Genomic DNA, 6,418 nt, shown 5'->3' with positions numbered 1-6,418 from the left:
TTACAACAATAAATTCATGAATAAAAAATGTTTCTAGTCAAGCATCACTAAAATGTAATTGTGCATATACATATACAGTTAGGTCCAGAAATATTTGGACAGTGACACAAGTTTTGTTATTTAGCTGTTTACAAAATCATGTTCAGAAATACAATTATATATATAATATGGGCTGAAAGTGCACACTCCCAGCTGCAATATGAGAGTTTTCACATCCAAATCGGAGAAAGGGTTTAGGAATCATAGCTCTGTAATGCATGGCCTCCTCTTTTTCAAGGGACCAAAAGTAATTGGACAAGGGACTCTAAGGGCTGCAATTAACTCTGAAGGCGTCTCCCTTGTTAACCTGTAATCAATGAAGTAGTTAAAAGGTCTGGGGTTGATTACAGGTGTGTGGTTTTGCATTTGGAAGCTGTTGCTGTGACCAGACAACATGCGGTCTAAGGAACTCTCAATTGAGGTGAAGCAGAACATCCTGAGGCTGAAAAGAAAGAAAAATTCCATCAGAGAGATAGCAGACATGCTTGGAGTAGCAAAATCAACAGTCGGGTACATTCTGAGAAAAAAGGAATTGACTGGTGAGCTTGGGAACTCAAAAAGGCCTGGGCGTCCACGGATGACAACAGTGGTGGATGATCGCCGCATACTTTCTTTGGTGAAGAAGAACCCGTTCACAACATCAACTGAAGTCCAGAACACTCTCAGTGAAGTAGGTGTATCTGTCTCTAAGTCAACAGTAAAGAGAAGACTCCATGAAAGTAAATACAAAGGGTTCACATCTAGATGCAAACCATTCATCAATTCCAAAAATAGACAGGCCAGAGTTAAATTTGCTGAAAAACACCTCATGAAGCCAGCTCAGTTCTGGAAAAGTATTCTATGGACAGATGAGACAAAGATCAACCTGTACCAGAATGATGGGAAGAAAAAAGTTTGGAGAAGAAAGGGAACGGCACATGATCCAAGGCACACCACATCCTCTGTAAAACATGGTGGAGGCAACATGATGGCATGGGCATGCATAGCTTTCAATGGCACTGGGTCACTTGTGTTTATTGATGACATAACAGCAGACAAGAGTAGCCGGATGAATTCTGAAGTGTACCGGGATATACTTTCAGCCCAGATTCAGCCAAATGCCGCAAAGTTGATCGGACGGCGCTTCATAGTACAGATGGACAATGACCCCAAGCATACAGCCAAAGCTACCCAGGAGTTCATGAGTGCAAAAAAGTGGAACATTCTGCAATGGCCTAGTCAATCACCAGATCTTAACCCAATTGAGCATGCATTTCACTTGCTCAAATCCAGACTTAAGACGGAAAGACCCACAAACAAGCAAGACCTGAAGGCTGCGGCTGTAAAGGCCTGGCCTGGCAAAGCATTAAGAAGGAGGAAACCCAGCGTTTAGTGATGTCCATGGGTTCCAGACTTAAGGCAGTGATTGCCTCCAAAGGATTCGCAACAAAATATTGAAAATAAAAATATTTTGTTTGGGTTTGGTTTATTTGTCCAATTACTTTTGACCTCCTAAAATGTGTTTGTAAAGAAATGTGTACAATTCCTACAATTTCTATCAGATATTATAGTATCATAGTATCATAGTTTTTAAGGTTGAAGGGAGACTCTAAGTCCATCTAGTTCAACCCGTAGCCTAACATGTTGATCCAGAGGAAGGCAAAAAAACCCCAATGTGGCAAACAAGTTCCAATGGGGAAAAAATTTCCTTCCTGACTCCACATCCGGCAATCAGACTAGTTCCCTGGATCAATACCCTGTCATAAAATCTAATATACATAACTGGTAATATTAAATTTTTCAAGAAAGGCATCCAGGCTCTGCTTAAATGTTAGTAGTGAATCACTCATTACAACATCATGCGGCAGAGAGTTCCATAGTCTCACTGCTCGTACAGTAAAGAATCCTCGTCTGTGATTATGATTAAACCTTCTTTCCTCAAGACGTAGCGTAGCGGTACAAACCTTCAAATTAAACGTTACAATCTGCACTTGAATTCTGTTGTAGAGGTTTCATTTCAAATCTAATGTGGTGGCATGCAGAGCCCAACTCGCGAAAATTGTGTCACTGTCCAAATATTTCTGGACCTAACTGTAAATATGTTATGTATACGTACATATTTTATATAAAAATGTGTGCTTGTTTGTACTATTTATATGTGTATGTAATATGAACATTTGTATGTTGTATTAGCATGTGCATATTTTGATATGTGTGCCTAATCTTAATATACAGTATATCACAAAAGTGAGTGCACTCCTCACATTTTTGTAAGTAGTTTATTATATCTTTTCATAGGACAGCAATGAAGATATCACACTTTAATACAATGTAAAGTAGTCAATGTACAGCTTGTATAAGTGTAAATTTAGTGTGTTCATCAAATAACCCAATGCACAGCCATTAATGTCTAAATTGCTAGCAACAAAAGTAAGTACACCCCTATGTGAAAATGTCCAAATTCTGACCAAAGTGTCAATATTTTGTGTGGCCTCCATTATTTCTAAGCAATGTGTTAACTCTCTTGGACATCGAGTTCACAAGAGCTTTCCAGGAGCCATTGAAATCCTCTTCAACCCCTTCATGAAGACATAACGGAGCTGGTGGATGTTAGAGTCCTTGTGCTTCTCCACTTTCCTTATGAGGATGCCGCGAAGATGCTCAATAGGGTTTAGATCTGGAGATATGCTTGACCAGTCCAGAACCTTTAGGGTATGTGCGCACGTTGCTTTTTACCTGCTTTTTACCTGCTTTTTTGCTGCTTTTTTGCAGGCGCTGTTTAATGCCAAAATGGATGTGTTCTTCTATTCAAGCAAAGTCTATGGGAATTTGGGTTTCTTGTTCACACTATGTTGTTCAAAATGCTGCCTTTTTGTGGCAGAACTTTGGTCAAAAACTCAGCTTTGCAGTGCAAAACCCAAATGGCAAAAACAATTGACATGTTGCTTCTTTGAAAAGCTGAGTTTTTGACCAAAGTTCTGCCCCAAAAAGGCAGCATTTTGAACAACAATAGTGTGAACAAGAAACCCAAATTCCCATAGACTTTGCTTGAATAGAAGAACACATCCATTTTGGCATTAAACAGCGCAGAAGAAAAAGCAGCAAAAAAGCAGGTAAAAAGCAGGTAAAAAGCAACGTGCGCACATACCCTTACTCTCAGTTTCTTTAGCAAGGCAGTGGTCATCTTGGAGGTTTGTTTGGGGACATTATCATGATGGAGTACTGCCCTACGGCCAAGTTTCCGAACTTAGAGGATCATTTAAGTCAGTATGTCATTAAAAATGTTGGCATTCAGTGTTCCTTCAATGAACAGGCAGCACTCATGCAGCCCCAAACGATTATACTCCCACCACCATGCTTGACTGTAAGCAAGATACTTATCTTTCTACTTTTCACCTGGTTGCCACCACAGATGCTTGACACCATCTAAACCAAATAAATTTATCTTGGTCTTCTTAAACCATAGGACATGGTTCCTGTAATCTATGTCCTTAGTCTGCTTGTCTACAGCAAACTGTTTATTTCGCTTTCTTGTAAGTCATCCTTAGAAGAGGCTTCCTTCTGTGATGACACCCATGCAGACCAATTTGATGCAGTGTGTGCTGTATGGTTTGAACACTGACAGGATGACCCCCCCAGACCCTTTAACCTCTGCAGCAATGCTAATAGCACTCATACATCTGCTTTGAAAAGTCAACTTCTGGATATGATGCTGAGCATCTGCACTCAACTTTTTTGCTTGATCATGGCGAGGGCCTCTTCAAAGTGGGACTTCTCTTGTTAAACCGCTGCAAGGTCTTGGCCATCATGCTGCAGCTCAGGGTTTTGGCAATCTTCTTATAGCTTAGGCCATCTTTATGTAGAGCAACATTTTTTTTTTCAGATTCTCAGAGAATTCTTTTCCATGAGCTGCCATGTTAACTTCCAATTATAGTGATAACACCAAATTTACAACACCTGTTCCCCATTCACACCTAAGACCTTGCAACACTAATGAGTCACATGACAACATGGAAGAAAAATGGAGCAATAATGGCACACTTGGCCATTTTCACTTAGGGGTGCACAAGAAAGGTATTACTGCTGTAATTTTACTAACAATTGGAGCTGGTCAGTATCATTTACCAAAACAAAAAGTAAAGATGTATATGGAGCCAGCTGGATTTCATGCAGAATTTATCACAATCTCAGTAGAATGTTTTTGGTATTGGAAAGTTCTAGGGAGTAGCTATTACTCTTGGTCAGTGGTGTAACTAGAATCCCATGGGCCCCGGTGCAATATTTAGATCTGGCCTCCTTCCTTTCAAAGTGGTCACATATATGGACCTTTGTAGCATTCTAAGGGGTACTTTGGACGCTGTGACATCGCTAGCTGATGCTAGCGATGCCGAGTGCGATAGTACCCACCCCCGTCGCACATGCGATATCTTGTGATAACTGTCGTAGCGAACATTATCGCTACGGCAGCTTCACATGCACTTACATGCCCTGCGACGTCGCTCTGGCCGGCGACCCGCCTCCTTCTTAAGAAGGCGTGTCGTGTGGCGTCACAGCGACGTCACACGGCAGGCGGCCAATAGAAGCGGAGGGGCGGAGATGAGCGGGACGTAAACATTCCGCCCATCTTCTTCCTTCCGCATAGCTGGGGGAGGCATGTAAGGAGATGTTCCTCGCTCTTGCGGCTTCACACACAGCGATGTGTGCTGCCGCAGGAACGAGGAACAACATCGTATCTCCTATTGGTGCGACATTATAAAAATGTCCGCACTACACAGATCACCGATTTACGACGCTTTTGCATCGTTTATCGGCGCATCTAGGCTTTACACGTTGCGACATCGTTACTGGCGCCGGATGTGCTTCACTTTCTATTTGACCCCAAGGATATCGCAATAGCGATGTCGCAGCGTGAAAAGTACCCCTTAATCCTATATAGACATAAACGTTACCCAATCTCCTTCTTCATTATGAACTAATGCCTCCCATTCTGTACTAATGTCCCCCATCCCGGGTCCTTTCTTGGTAAATACATCCCCTATCTTGGTATATATGTTCCCCTTCCTGGCTCCCTTGTTGTTAAACATGTCCACAATCCTGATACATATGTTTCCCATCCTGGAATATATGTTCCCATCCTAGTAAATATGTCCCTATCCTGAGCCCCTTTACTGTCCTGCATCATGGTATAAATGTTCCCATCCTAGTAAATACTGTATGTCCCCATCCTGATAAATATGTGCCCCATCCTGATATATATGTCCCCATTCTGAGCTTTTTCTGGTAAATATGTCCCACTTTCTGGTATATATGTCCGTATTCTGGGCCTCTTCAGTCTACTCACCTTCCCTTGACATGTGCCATCCACCTCTGTAGCCGGTGCAGTGACCGACAGCTGACATGGGCTTGCCTGCTAGGGTGAAGAATGACGTCACTGCCATGCAATGCCAATGCCTGGCACGATGTCAGTTGCTGGCCTCTGTTTGGTTGGTGGCATGTATTGCTGTGCAGAGACCCAACTGGTCTCTACGCTGCAAAGCATGTCCTTGGACGGACATCGAGCTGAAGTAGGCCTTAGGATTGTTGGGCACCGGCCAACCCCAGGCTTGGTCGTTATGCCCTTACTCTTAGTTGTTATACCCAGAATCTCTTCCCTTTGGTTTTGGATTGCATATTTTTTTTAAAATACTTTGGGGGATACACTACTACCCTCTGTATATTTCTTGGGGAATAGACCTTCTGGTTCACTTAAGGGGTTATCTTTAAACTGTAAATTCTAATGACCAAAAGTATCAGATAAAATTGGATATTAACTCTTTAATCACTGAGCCACTTTGTAACTTAATGACCAAGCCTCATTTTTCAAATCTGACCAGTGTCACTTTGTGAGATAACTCTGGGATGCTTCAAAATATCCACGTTATTCTGAGATTGTTTTTTGTGACATATTGTACTTCATGATAATGGTAATTCTTGGTTGATATTATTTGTATTTATTTCTGAAAATATAGAAAATTTGGCAAAAAAAATAAAAAAATTTCACTAGTTTCAAACTTTTAATTTTTATGCCCTTAAACCAGATAGTTATACCACACAAAATAGTTAATTAATAACAATTCCACATGTCTACTTAACTTCAGCACCATTTTTTAAACATGTTTTTTTGGTTTAGAAGTTAAAAGGGGTTAAAATTTATAAGCAATTTTGCATTTTTCCAACAAAAATTACAAAACTGTTTTTGTTTTTTTATTTGAAGGGCCTATGCGACAGAAAATACCTAAAAGTGACATTATTTTAAAAATTGCACCACTCAATCTGCTCAAAACCACATCAAACAAGTTTATTAACCACTAACTGTACTACCCGGCTTCGCCCGGGTTAATAACTGCTGTTAACAAAATAG

Source organism: Anomaloglossus baeobatrachus, chromosome 4 (genome assembly GCF_048569485.1).
Source record: "Anomaloglossus baeobatrachus isolate aAnoBae1 chromosome 4, aAnoBae1.hap1, whole genome shotgun sequence".
Lineage (NCBI taxonomy): Eukaryota > Metazoa > Chordata > Amphibia > Anura > Aromobatidae > Anomaloglossus > Anomaloglossus baeobatrachus.
This window is presented reverse-complemented; position numbering follows the sequence as displayed.